Here is a 15,124-nt window from a genome sequence, read left to right as displayed (position 1 = left end):
TCACGTGAATATAAGTTTTTGTTAAAGGCGATATTGTTTTAGATTTGAGATTTTTTTCCCCCAAAGTTGTAAAATTAATTTTCCAATCCGATCCGATGTGTTGAATTAGGAAAATCAAGCTCAGAGCAACTGGTTGCATCACGAGGCACGGTCAGCCGCAGCCAAACCCTCCGGCTTGCTCTAAAATAAAASCACTGCATGGAAAAAGGGAGAGGGAAAAAAAATGCGCAATTTGGAACCAATAACGCGGCATTTAAAGATGTTTAACAATTAAAGACAAACGGCAAAAAATATTAAAAAAATGTCTGWCAAATATTCACACCACATAATGTCTTTTCCAAGGATTTATTCCTTTTGGAATTGTTAAACTTACGCGCGCTCCCTCTCTCGTTGCTTCTCTCTGCTCCAGACAAAAGTGGGCACATTTGTCCCTCCACACCCCTAAAGCCGTCCTAAAMCCAATCCAAAGCTGCATGTAAGAACCGGCGCGACACACTCCCACCGCAGTCTGCGGCCGCTCGAGTGCCAAGGCCATCCATACCCGGTGCCCAAACCCACCACTCAATACACACTGAGGGGCAGAGACAAGGAGAAATGACATTTATTATACTCTCTAAAAAAAAGAAAGGGAAAAAAAACAGACAATTCCAAGTTATTGTTTCTCTCTTCGACAAAAAGGGGGGCTTGCTTCTAACATAATGAACGTCTTTTGTGCGGCGCAGAACAATACAAAACAAGTATTCTAATAAATAGCCACTTTTTTTGATGGAGGGTGGCGGGGAGGGGGGGGGGGGGGGTGAATGGGCTGGAGCGGCGGGGTTCTGAAAGGCAGCTGTGCCGCATTCCGGGGAGGAGGGGCAAGGACTTGGCGAGAAGCCCCGCACCCCCTTGTCTCCTCCTGGATACTGACTCCCATTTACAGAGCCCGAAACAGGAGGGGGGAAAACATACAAAAAATGGGATGGAGGGAGATGGGAGCGAGAGAAAGAGAAAAGAGGAGAGAGAGGTAGAGAAAGGCAAAGACTGTGGAGGCTTTAGATAATTAAAAGAATAAATAATATGGAAATGATCAACTCTTGCGTGAAACTGTGAGGCGCAAAGTATCCAACCTGCGCAACTCAAAGGCACGCGCAACTCTGACATCAGGTAGAGACGCACACACTGAAACTGACACAACAAATTCACAGTCTTGCAACGCAGCTGGGTTAATTGAAGGAATCCTAATTAAACACGGGTTCACAGTTTTGTGATGCAGCAGAGTGCTCCTCGCACTGTTTCATTTACTGCTAAACTCCAGTTCTCCCCCTAAGTCTCACGTGATTGTTTTGCAAACAGCGCACTCAGGACGAGCAGCGCCTTCGTTTCTCATGAACTCTGCCGGCTGCCTGTTGCAGCATCCAGGCGTCAGAGCTGTCAGACTCTGACTYGCGGCTCCTGTATCTGGCAGGTGCACTGGCTGCTTCTCATGCATCTGTTCACTGGAGACTGGAGGTAAGGTGACAAGTTTGTAAGCAGAATTTATTTTTCAAAAAGGGGAACAAAATAAAAGTCCTGGCCAGATTTAGTAATTGGCTAAATATAGCATAGTGCAACATTTATTGCTTTATTTTTTTTCTTATAGAATAGCTCAGCCATTTTCAAGGAAGTTTTGCGGAAAAGATTATGAACAATTATTATCTTACCTGCCTTAGATAGCTCTTTGAACAAACTCAATCTGAAAAGTTTAATTCTGACCAGATAGTCTGAGTGGGATAAGACCAAAATGAATCATTGTGGTCTAAAAAAAACCTTGATTTTGTTGTGTGCCAATTGTTTGAATGCTGTCTTAAAACCTCTTTAAATCCTTATTTTTTGTACATGTTATTTATATAGATTTCTGTGATCACTTGCCCGTTCAAATAGCAGCAGTAGCCTATAGAGAAATATCCAAATATTTCTGCCTGAAAAATTGTTTGATGTGAAACTGACGGCTGAGTGTGAACTGTATTTATATAACTCTTTCATAGCTTTTTCAGTTCAGTTCATTCTTATATCGACAGTTCACAACAAAGTCATCTCAGGGCATTTTACAAAAGAAAAACAAAAAAAAAAAAAAAAACAAATCTACACAAAAACAGACCCAGATTCAAATCCAATTACAGTCACTTGAAATTTCATCATAATTCAATACATTCACAGTATGAAAGGCCAGTTAGTAAAAGTAAAGGACACATGAAAATTGTATCAAATCTTCACTTCAATGCGATCTTTGTGTTGGTGATAGTGGAAAGAACAACTTCATTTTAATAAGAAGAAACATTCCAAAGATATATTCAAAGTGTTTTTTTAAGTTTTATTCATTCACTCACAGAACAACCAGGAACTATGGCTCAGTCTCTTGCTCAAAAACACTTTGATGATGGAATCAAACTGCCACCCTTCTGTGTGGCAGACAACAGCTTTTCCTCCTAAGCCATCAATAAGATTTAAAGCTTTCTGATGTATCACTTGCTTTACTTTTGTGCTTGAGCTAGCATGTCAATCCAAACTGAGATTGTTCAAAAAAAACTATCCACAACAGGTAAGATAATGTTGTCTGTTTTATTCCCACATATCTACACTTAACAACAAACTCCATAATCCCTTTAAGTCACACTTTTCAAATCAAATATCATTTCTTCAACAGAACCCTGCAGAGTAACTTTTTAAAAATTCTTCTCCACACTGAAAAGGATTATAGCAGCTTCTGCATTTTCTCACTTTGCAACTTCTGAGAACTCCAGATACATTGAAACCATAGAAGGTGATAAGTAAAAGATGGTTCAGTGAGTGAGGGGATGGGGGGATGAGGAAGACAGCAAGTCAGGGAGATCAGATCAGGATCAGGCCTATGAGCATTGAGAGAAAAGTGGGCTAAAAGCAAAGGTCTCCGTGGAAAACACAAATCAAACGCCACTGATGATTTGGGGGTCAGGGTTTTAGCAGAAATAAAATACATGAATGGCTTGTTGCATAAAGGGAGAAGCAGCAAAACTTCAAAAAATGACAATGTATGACATAATGTATGTTATCTGTATCAAGTTTAAAACAGGTTAAAAAGCTGCCAACCTGAAAGTGTGCTTTTTATATTTGAAGGAGAGCATAACATGTCATTCAAATCTGGGCACTCTTGTCTATGAGCAATTTGTTCTTTTGTTGCTCCATGTGCTCTATTTTCATCTTCTTCTCTTGCAGGAGGAGAGCATGTGAGGGGCTCAGTGGAGTGGTGAGTTACAGACAGGATGACACCAAAGGAGGGAGGTGAGAAGAGGAGTCGGCAGAAAGAGGAGAGAGAGAGTGAGGGAGACCAGGGAGGCCAGTGTCAATCCCCACGGCAAACAGCAGCGGATAATCATGGGGTTTAGGAAAACACTGTGTCCATAATGCTATTACTCAGGATTACCTACTCCAGTAGAGAAGGCAAGACTCTCTTCACAATGTGCCACAGACCTTTCAGATAATCATCTTATCACAGATGACAAATCCAGAAGAAACATCCCATTATTCAAGAGGGAGGAGAGGAAGAAGGAAAAAAAATCTGCTGCATGTTTGGATGAAGACATATTGTAAGCCTAAATTATTCAAGTGGAAAAATATCAGATTTTCAAAATTAGCACGCCAGTCGCTTCCACCCCCCCCCCACTTCCCGTTTTTTTTTTCATTCTCTCACTGTCTCTTTCTCCCAGAGCACTTTCTCTTTTTCCCCGCAGGGCAATTAGAGACAAGATTTTACACATTGTTCAGCTTATCAGTTAGCCATAACACCTTCCCCTCTGATTGGTCTGTAACAAACATAATGGTTTTAACAGTCATGAGTTGCTACTCTTAGAGGTGCTGTRCTAATGGTGTCGCCACGGCGATGGAGTCACAGTAACAGCTTTGCAGAAAAGCAGAAGGAGGAGGASGAGGTGGTGGGGAGGTAAGTCAGCTCTCCCTAACACATCTCTAATTAGAGCTCACAGTCAGTCATTACTGATGTAATAGGGTGTAACACTAATGGCTATCAGGCAAGCCCCCACAAACAACTGAGGGGGGCTCTTGTAAGGTGAGAGGGGCAGAAAATTTATAGAGGAAAGAGGAGGGGGTTACGGTGAGGAGGTGAAGTGAAATGGAAAGTTAGGGCGTGGAGTGTGAACATGTGTAATGGAGGGGAGGTGGGTGTTCGGGGTCAAGGAATTATTTGCGAGGGAAAAAAAGCACGCCTTGGAGCAGAGAAGATTTTTAAGTAGACGAGGTCAGGGTCCATTAATGGAAAAGTCTTTCTGATGATCTGGCACAGGCCAGATGCAGACACTGATAAGACATAAAGAAGACGGAAAAAATGGATAAAAATTATGTTTCTTGTTTATTCGGAAAACCAAACGAGACACAGGACAGGAAGGAGGAGGCAAACCCGAGAGGCAAAGTTAACCACTTTGGCACTTAGACCTTGTTATCACCGATGCACTCAGCAGCACATTTAGCTGCRTGTTTTTACACTGTTCATCACAAAATTGGAGCATCTACAGCAAAACAGAGCCGAGGTAAAAAAGAAACAATATGGACATCAGGAAAGCACGGTCAAGGGAAGTGAAGAAAAGTGATGTAGTCTTTTGTAAGACAGCTGAGTTCCCCTGAAAGTGAGGAACTAGCTTTTTCTTAAGGGTGCACATTATTTTTAAGCACTTTTCAGATAAGCTAATCCATATATGAAAAATGATGTAATCCTGATAACTTTGATTGAAATGTTGCTGCATTGCTACATTTTGAGTTTTGGGAAAGGATTCTTATAAAAGTTATTTTCTACAGTAATTACAATTTCGAAATATTTCACTTAATTTCAAAAAGAAAATTTTGTGTGAAAAGTTCATTCACATATAATTTACTGTAAAAAACTAAAAACAACAGCTAAGTATAATATTAAATGTCCCTATGAGGCTGGAGTTTTTTCACCTTTTTTCACCTTTTTACAGATTAAAGCTCCCTACAGAAACCTTTTAATAGTGATCATTTTTCTGTAGTGCCGTTTACATACAGCAGAAAAACAAAAGGGATATTATTTTCCAGGCCCACAATAAAATAACTATGTTACATTCAGTTGTTATGAAAATRCTGCACATATCAGAAATAAATTTGACTTTGTATAGCCTATATAAATGCCTTAAAATTGACCTTTGCCTCTTTAAGAACTTCCTACTGTTTCTGGCACTCCCACTTCATTATTTAGGGTCATTCTCACAGCACCACCCCAACACAAAATTGTTCTTAAATCAGGGGTGGGCAATCCTGGCCCTCGAGGGTCAAAAGCCCTGCATGTTTTACGTGTTTCTCTGCTCCAACACACCTACTTTGAATGAATGGGTGATTATCAGGCTTCTGCAGAACTTGTAAGAAGTAATTCAATGTGTAAATCAGGTGTGTTGGAGCAGGGCAAAAAAAGTAAAACATGCAGGTCTGTGGCCCTCGAGGACCAGGATTGCCTACCTCTGTCCTATGTGTTCAATTTTAGCAGAGCTCTTTAAGTTGTGGTGCAAACACAGATGGATTTATGCAACTAAATTTGAAAATGAATTTAATTAAGCACGTGGAGTAAAGGAGCCATCAAATACAAGATGCAGAAGTTATGCATTCCTTCTCCTGCCATAGAAGGACTGAGCGTCTTGAACCATGGAAGAAGATTTTAAGTGTCATCTATTGTGTAGCTTTTCTAACGACAGGAGCACCAGCTTGGCCTTTTAGCAAGCTGCAGGACTTCTGGGGCACTCTCTCTATTTCTGGACTCAGGTGTGTTTGATTATGTGTGTGTGAGTGTGTATGTGTGTGTGTGAGTGAGTATATCTGAGACTTGGGTGGGGTGGTGTGGGTAGCTCTTCAGTTGCCAAAGTGTCGTCCCTCACCCAGAATTTAAAATAAGGTCATCATCCCCAGGAGGCCTCAAGTCAAAGCTTCCTGTCTTCACCTGCCCTTTAACTCTCACCAATGCCCTTTTTTTCTTAAATCAGCTCTTCGTATCACTTCCATGTTTCCTTCCTCCCTTGTCGTGTTTTCCTTTTCTCCTTTGTTTAAATGCTGCTTCTCACATTCCCAAAGAAAGCATCAAAATAACTCTGCCTCTTCACTTGTACTCATACTAAAATATTTTTCTTCTTCCTCAAAAGTTGAAGCTTGCTTTTGTTGCTCATTTAATTCTGTACGGGCTTAAAAATAGTGGAAAAAATGTTGCAATAATGTCACTGGTCCTTAAAACTGTAATTTGATTGTCAAAATTAATTTTATGGATTAGCAAAACAATAACAGAAATGGCATCGTGTGTTGATAGGACAGGTAATAAAAGGTGCATTAAAGCCTGCCGTGTGTGTGTGTGTGTGTGTGTGTGTGTGTGTGTGTGTGTGTGTGTGTGTGTGTGTGTGTGTGTGTGTGTGTGTGTGTGGTACAGATGCATATCCAGTGCAGAAAGAGCAGGACAATAACTCACCATTCTTATGCTAATCAAGGAGGCCATTAATGTTTACATTTAAAATCAGGCCTCGCAAAGAAATACATTCACTGCCCACTAAACTGGGATAATTAGTTTCCTCTTAAACTCATATTCCATTAACTCAGGTGAATCCATCTGAGTTTCATCAAATTTCTGCTTCAATTTTGCATAATAAAACAATTTAAAAGATAATGACATATTCAGTCCTACTCTGGGCAGAAGAGCACCTATAAGAAAATAATGTGTAAAAGGGCTTTTTATTCCATTAGTTTCCTTGTATTGGAAAATAGWTGAAAGTGTTTGCTATAAGTCAGTAAGTGATTCATGAATAAATTATATCTTTACCTGTACACGTCTTATTGGGGATTAGTGACTGATGTATTAAAATACCTGTTGATTATTTTGCATACGTTGTATATGAAATATTTATTTCTTTTTTGTTAAAAATACTTTAAAGCCATGCAAAATTCTCTCAAATTTCTTAAACATAAARCCAACCCTTAAAGGGATTTTTTGAAGTGGGTTCTGTAAAAACATTATGAACAATCAATATCTTACCTGTTGTAAAAAGCTCTTTGAATGACTTTAGTTTGAAGAAACAATGTTTAATGTTGACAAATTATTAGCTAGTTCCAAAAGCACCAAGACCAAAGTTGGTTAAAGGCTGTTTCATACTACATCTCAAGCTGAACAGTTAGCTCATGGTCACGTGTTTGTGTGACATCAGTTTTTGCACACATGAATTAAGGCGTAAAGTTTTAGCGCTCTTGGGAAACCCCTCCCACTGGAGTACATGTAACAGCATGGGTGTCTTCCTGCGAGGGTCTCCACTCCACCACCAAATCCTCTTTCACAAAACAGTTCTGTGAAATTGCAGCACAGACCAGTTCCATTTTAACCTACCTCTGGTCATTCATAAAATCACAGGAGAAGCCCACTGACCAAAAGAGGCATGGAGCAGATCTCAGCTCGACTGAAGTGGATAGCAAAGTATTTATTGTGACGGATGTCTGCCTCATATCAAATAAAACAAACAAAATAAACTTGGGGGCTCAGAGGGTCATCAGAGGCGGGCTCACTTTACTTTCCTTTCCGCCTTCATGTTTTTTCTGAATGCTCGGAGGACAACAGAGCGGTGCTCCAGGCGGTGCTTACTAAAGTGAATAAACTGTATTGGTCAGAACACATTTAAAAGAATATCAAGCCACTGAAGCTGGCAGAACCTTTTCAACCAGCTGCCTGAACAGATGAACCTGGATATTTACTGTCTCAAAATGTTCTGAGAGGAGAAGGAGGCACGGCCCGCGTAGGTGGATGCTACATTAGCTAGAGAGGAGCAGATAAGGCCTGCATTACATGGCAGGATAATTGTGCCAAATTCTGGCCAGAGTTTGCCTTTCCAACAATTTTAAGGACATTCAGATTATCATGATGACTCTAAAGATAATCTGAACAGATATTCCTGTCGTGGGTGGGGAAACTGTGGCAAGGTTGGGCACATACAACATCACTGTCCGTCTGCATAAGGTCAGTTAAACTAGTAACCCCAGGTGCTGAGAGCCAAGTGGTTGGGGGTGGAAAATGGAGAGATGGAGCTGGAAAAAATTTAAAATGAAATGATTAGGGAATGTCCTGGGGTGGAAATTGTTTTGTGAGGGTGCAGATTTTGCTTGATACTGGCTCACAACTGACTTTGTTCAGTGAAAGTTTCTTTCAGAAATGGCTAGGCTGTGAGGTAAAGCATGGTTCAGATGATTTGCATTGGCTCAYCCTGAAGGTGGCCAATAGACTACAAATCCTCTATATGCCATCCCCTGTATGCCATTTTTGGATTTTTTTGTCAGGGACTTGAATGTGCCAGGTATAAGGGACATAATTGCGAAGGACAAGTGTTTGGGGACTGAAAGGGGTATTCTTTGCATGAATGTAATTTTACAATGTTGGAAAAAGTCGTTCCAGGGTGTTCATTCTGGAAAGGCCACATTCAGTGCTGCCAGGTCAAAAGTTAAAGGGGAATGGGAGTGTGTCTTTTCTGTCTGCTACAAGGTCTCACTAACTACACCATTACATGAACAGATTTGAGTAGCACGTTTAACTTGGCAAGACCCAGTGTGTGTGTTGTCTAACAGTGAGATGTTACTGTAAACTTAGTTGCATGGTGGGAGACACACTCGCTGCTTCTGCGCCCTAGTGGAAGAAGTGGATCAAGACCTGGAGTGGCAGGTGGCTTGCTCAGTTGCATGGGTGGTGGATGGATGCCTGCCAATAAGTGTACATAACTTAAACTCTCATCCAGTTAAAATACCACAGCATTGTTCTCTTCCATGTTAATTCTCACATCCATAGGGAAGAAAGACCTGGTGTTGAGAACTTTGGATTTGGATGTTGTGGAAGTGGATGTATGACAAGTAAGTAAGACTGGTGCAGAAGAACATCCAGTCCACATGCTGAAGGGGGGTGATTTCACTGCTGAACAGCAGCAAAAGATGGATGCCTTATTGTGCCGGTGGAAGACTGTCTTTGCAGCTGGAGAAGAGGATTTTGGTAGGACCAGTGYGGTGCTTCACACCATCCCCAAGAGTTCAGCCCCACGAATTAGGCAGCAGTACCGGCCAATTCCTCCAAGTCTTTGTCCAGAGCTGTAGTGCCTTCTTCAGAATATGCTAGCTAGAGTGTGATGTCATCACAGAGAGATCCAGTCCCTGGGAAACCCCAATAGTTCTGGTAAGAAAGAAAGATGGATCCTGGTTTTGTGTTGACTACCAAAAGCCAAATGCTTTCACACACAAAGATCTTTACCTCTTACCCATAATTAAGGAGTCTCTTACCAGTCTCACCAAAGTGGCCTGGTATTCAACTCTAGACCTGGACAATGGGTACTGGCAGGTAGAGATGGCCCCAAATGATCTGGAGAAGACTGTGTTTGCCAGTCCTATGGGTCTCTTGAGTTGCAGAGAATGCCTTTTGGCCTAAGTAACTCAACAGCCACCTTCCAGTGGTTGATGCAGAGGTGCTTTGGGAGACAGGTTCACAAGTCTTTATCAGCCAGAGAAAGGTCTCCTACCCGGGTCACATCATCTTGAACAACGGAGTTGACAGACCCTGGGAAAACTACAGTGGTGAGTAACTGACATGTTCCATGTATAGTGAAACAGGTGTGTTCCTTTTTGAGGGTTTGTGGGCTACTACCAGGGGTTCATTAAGGGATTCTCCAAAGTAGCTGCTCCCCTGAAAGCCCTCTTGGTTGGTACTGATGACCCGAAGGAGAGCAGCACAGTTAACTGGACCACAGACTGCCAAACTGCATTCAATACTCTCAAATCAGTCCTGCTGAGTGCACCAGTTGTGGTTTATGCTAACTTTTCAAGGCCCTTTCATTTGTATACTGATGCCAGTTTTAGTGGACTGGGGACAGTATTAGCACAAGTGCTAAAAAAAGGAAGGAAAAGTTCATAGCATTTGCTAGCTGAAGTCTTAATCCACCTGAAAGGAATGACCAAAACTACAGCTCTTTCAAATTAGAGCTTTTGGCCCTTAAGTGGGAAATTGCTGAAAGTTTTCAGGATTATCAGTGAGAACACAAAGTCACTGCTTTTACAGACAACCTTCACCCTTGTTGAGGCAGCTGAGAGGGTGAGTGACAATGTAGATGTACAGAGAGGAGACAGTGGGTCCAGGAAGAGTGGGACCAAGAGCTGTGGCAACTGTGGCTCCCCTGACCATGCAACCAGAGACCAGTCATGCCCATGGAAAACATTGCCCTAACTGTAATAAGATGAAATATTTTGCATGCTGTTGACACACCTCTACTGYCTGCCATGATACTGATGTTGTTCCCATAACACTGTGCAGACCTTGTATCCTTCATTCAAGCTTTGCACATGCAGGCTTCAGCTGCAGATGAGACCCTACCTTACAGCTGGCCTACCAAAGTGGATGACAGGTTGCTTCCCTATTTTTGTTTCTGCAATGAGTTCTGCTGCTGGGTGATGGTGTGTCTAGCTTTGTGGCCACTGGGCGGTCACTCAGTCAGAGAACTTCAGGTCAAGATTACTGCATTATTATTGCTATTACAAGAGGGGCATGGTCAAGGTGAAGCAGCGCTGTGGTGATAAAGTGTGGTGACCACATAGACTCTGATGTTGAGGAAATGGTGCTTGCTGCCTTCTGAGTGGGAAAACTGACCAGCCTGCCATAGCCCATCTTGTCCTGACATATTGACTGTCTTCACTTTGGGAACACATTCAGATTGACCTCTGCAGAGAACTTCACAAAGCACCTGCTCACATTCGCCACCTGCTTTTTTTGCATGATTTTCACTCAAAGTGGCCAGAGGTTTTTCAGCTGAGCTCCTTCACTGCACACTCCATCACTGAACACCTGGACAACCTGTTTGGTCGTCTTGGCCTTCCTAGTGTTGTCACAACCAATAATGAGCCACAGCAGAGTTCACAGAGTTTCTCACACTACGGTCCACCAAGCACATCAGGATGGCAGTATTTTACCTGGAAAACAACTGGGGGTGGGTGGTGGAAAGACTGCATAAAACTCTCAAAAATGAAATTTGAGTCTGTCTGGAGCAAGGGAGAACCTTCAGCATCGCTCTCAACCAAATTCTACTGACCATCCGGGCATCGAAACAATCCACCAGTTTCCCTTGCATTGCTCATGATTGGGCACAAACCAAAGCAATCATCAGACTGCCTGAGAGCTGAGGCAGTCCCTGCATGTGGGAATCCATGGATTGTAAAATTTAAGGTTGGTGTCAGTTCAGTAAAATTACTTCAATGAAGCTACATGGTGTGGTTTTCTGAGTCCTATGCAAACATTACACTCAGGCCAAACAAGTATCTGTTATCGCCTAGAAGCATTGTTATAACAACATTATCTGCCAAAAACAAATTTCCTTGCTTTTTGTGCTGAGTGTACATTCAAGAGTTTTGGGCCATTTGGCTACCTTTAGAAGTATGTTTGGCAGAGTCATGTAAATGGTTGTACTTTCTGACTTCCTCAGCCATCTGCTTCTCAAAATTATCCATGTTGCTTGTAAAATTACACAATTCCTGTCTCCATAAACACGCTCACAAATTTCTGACCAGTCACAGAATACTTTGCACATTATCCTACGAGGAAAAGTTTGGCTCCAGCCTTGTGTCAACAAGAGGCCAACAAAACCATAAGAACAAAATTATTGAATTTTCGTCACACAACTATAAGAGACAATTTTCTGCTTTGGAAGGAGTATGAAATTATCTTAAAACTGTGTCATATTAATTCTATTACACTCTATATTAATTTTATAGGAGTCAATTGCAAAATATATTTTAATTTAAACCTTTACATTGCAGTCAATTTAGCAAATGTTTACATCAGACGTTTATCTGTCATTGCAAATAGCAGCAGCTCGCTGTAAGACCTCACATCCAGCCATATCAGAAATATCAAATTTTTGYTTCAATAACTGCAAAATTAGTGGTTGACAGCTGTGTAAAAGGTTTATAAAATAGTGTCACATGAACTGCTATAAAATGTTTAATATTGGAGTTGTTTTTAAGATGAAAACAATTCACTTTATATTTTGAATAATCCAATCAAAACTAAACTCCAAACTGAGCTTTTCATAATTGTTCATGTGTGAACATGTGTGTGTGTGAATGGGTGAAGCGCAGTCTGACAGAACTAGATAAAGAGCTGTATAAGTTTAGTCCATTTACCATCACTTCACAAAATGTGGTTTATCTACTTGAGTCATCAGATCAGGTTCCATTTGCTCTGATATAGAATTGTTGGAGGAAACCTTTTAGTCAATTTTTAACAGCATTCAGATTTTGTTTTCTCCTGTCTGTGCATCACCAAACATAGAAAACCTAACTTGAACCAGTTGTCAAAAAGAAAAAAATTGTATAGGTCTTCTGGACGGGTTCTTCTCTAATGAAACGTTTTGTCTCTGAAGAAGTCTCTTGGAGAAGAGACAAAACGTTTCATTAGAGAAGAACCCGTCCAGAAGWCCTATACAATTTTTTTCTTTTTGATTTTTTACCTGGATTACTGAGACGCATCAGGACATCTTGAACCAGTTGTATTTGCAGTGGTAAGTTTGTACATGAGCATGACAAAAAACACAAGCAACGTCTGCATGTCTGCAGCAGAGAGTAATTTAATAAAAAAGAAAAAAAGTAAATTATCAAAACACTGCAATTTTCCCTCCTTTAAGCAATACGTTTTCCATGTTTTGCTGCAGTTCTTTTGTATCGCAGGCATTTATTGTTCTGAAAACACTTATGGTTTATATAAGTAAGTAGCTTCACGTCTCACTCTCGCGCGCGCACGCACGCACGCACACACACACACACACACACACACACACACACACACACACTGTAATGGATAGGAGCTGGCTGAGGGCGTCTGTCAGGGGCGACTGTTCTAATCAGAGCAGTGGGGAGAGATAAAGGAGAAAATAATGAGTGTGGCATCGGGCCTTTCATAGCGCAACAAAAGGCCACGGGATCAGATAGACACACACAATGAGGAGAGGAGAGGAAGGGAGGAGAAAAAGAGAGGGAGAGAGAAGAGAGGGGGAGAAAGGGAGGGATGGGACGACGCAGCTCGGCGAGACAAAACGAGGGACAGCCGTTTGCAAATATGCCTTCTTGCACTGCAGGTGATGCATGCTCCAGAAAGCTTCCCTTCGTCTGGCTTCATTTGGAGGATGCCGACGAACAGAACAGTGGGGACGGAYGTTTCTATGACAACATCAATCATTTTAGCACTAGGAGCTGATTACAAATGTGTTTGGCAGTATACAATCTCCCATTTTCCGCCTTAAAATACTTTTCTGGCCTTCTGCCCTCTTTTCTTACTGCTGATTAGTGCTGCCTCATTTGCGGCATGCGATAATTTCCAGTCATCCTTTGATTATTAATGCTTAATTTACCCAGATTACACTCCTTTGATTATTAATGCTTAATTTAGCCTGATGACACCAATCATTAAACAGTGCCCAAACTGAAAGCAAACACGCTCTGTAGTTTCCCAATGTACCGATACAGCTTCTTCTGCAGATAATGATACAGTTTAAAGAAGGCCAGCAGGTCCTGCTAGTGTTAAGTCAATGCCCACTATTTTTTCACCCAAACTCCCATCAAACTTTAAAGGGGTCGGGAAAAAAAGGAAGTACTAATTAAAAACTGCAAGCTAGGAGAAATGAGCAGGCAGACTCAGAACAGAAAATCCTATTCAGAGACTTAATGAGCTTGTCGAAGCTGAATAATTGATTTCTAATTCTAGCCTGCAGCTGTTGACCCGATCAGGGAGTGTTTTGAATGGAAGTGAAATATGTTGCGCTCTGACTTGGCACTGTTGGCTTTCTGGTAACGAAGCCATTACCAAACACTTCCATGTCTGTACCTCCAGGATCTATATACACATTTAACTGTCTCATCATGATGACATCCATCACAGATAATTCTCTTGACATCTCAATCCTCCCACAGGTCTCATTGAATATTTTTGACTGGTGACAGTTTCATAAAAAATATAATAGTAATAATAATAACAAAGCTCTTTGATTTTCAACTGCAAAAACATCCAATGAGTTAAACTCTCCCAGCGTTGAGAACCGCAGTCCATATCAGATTGTAGGTGTTTTGTATTTCCCTCATTTGCTGCAGAGTGATGCTTTGTTGGCCTGCATGGACGATCATATCCTGGGGGCTCTGGGGCAAGAGCGGCATAGAGCATCCTGTGTGTGAACCACAGCCGCCCAGCGTCCCTGTAAGATGACCTCACGGAAAATGGGCCTAATTATGACCGTGACAGCCTGCGCTATCATATTCTGCCAGATCAGTCACTGCATAGGAGGGAGAGGGCGGGAGAAAAATTAACAGAAATATATACCGCCGTGCCACCAAACAACCCCATCCCAGCCCCCCTCTTGCCTAAACTGAGCCCATTYATTTTTAATGCCCTAATCAGCGGGTCCCAAAGGTGGCTCGGCTCTCAGTCGCCTGCACAGAGACACAGGTGAGTACAGGTGAGACAGAAAGGTTCAGAGGAGGCTACTGCTGGACTTTGAGCCAAGACAAGAAACTTATCTGTGGGTGAAAATGATTCAAACATGCAACTTTAGATGCAAGGAAATACATTTTAAAAGGAGCTTGCTGGCTGTTCATTAGAAAACTGTAGAAGATTGAAGAGACTGGGGACTGAGGATGACACTGTAATTACAAGAAGATACAGAGTTTAAGGTAGACAGCAGCGATGAACTCAAAGATTGTCCTAATCCTGAAGCCTGTGGTCATTAGGGTAGGATCATTATATGATAGATTTCAGGGCTATTTGCCTGGTTTTGTTCCCAGAGACATTATTTCGAGAGACACCCTGGGAATGGGACATACTACACCAACARCTACCTCCGTGAGAAAAACACAGCAAATATCAATGCTTCTGTGCTAAAYACTGATGTTCTTACAGCCTTCCTATGATACCAGGCTGTCTGAAGTCACAGAAGACTGTTGTACACCCAAAGATACAATAAAAAAGAGTTTCAAAAGCATTTTTCTTAGTGTGTAAGAAATTGTCAATTTATTTCTTTTTTTTGGTTAATTATTAAAGCTTTTTTAAGCCAGTGAAACTAAAAAAGTAAAT

General features: G+C 41.5%; 1 protein-coding gene across 1 annotated transcript in view; it reads right to left on the bottom strand.

Moving 5' to 3' along the window:
- The window catches only part of sox1a (SRY-box transcription factor 1a), a 25,019-nt gene extending 24,486 nt beyond the window's left edge, over nt 1-533 (bottom strand). The window contains exon 1 of the mRNA XM_014011684.1: nt 374-533. The gene's annotated coding sequence lies outside the window, so the exon portion shown is untranslated. The remainder of the gene's footprint in view (nt 1-373) is intronic.
- Nucleotides 534-15,124: the final 14,591 nt, after the last annotated feature.

This window comes from Austrofundulus limnaeus, unplaced genomic scaffold, assembly GCF_001266775.1.
Source record: "Austrofundulus limnaeus strain Quisiro unplaced genomic scaffold, Austrofundulus_limnaeus-1.0 Scaffold83, whole genome shotgun sequence".
NCBI classification, from domain to species: domain Eukaryota; kingdom Metazoa; phylum Chordata; class Actinopteri; order Cyprinodontiformes; family Rivulidae; genus Austrofundulus; species Austrofundulus limnaeus.
Note: the sequence above shows the minus strand (reverse complement) of the source record. Positions and strands in the feature narration are given on the sequence as shown.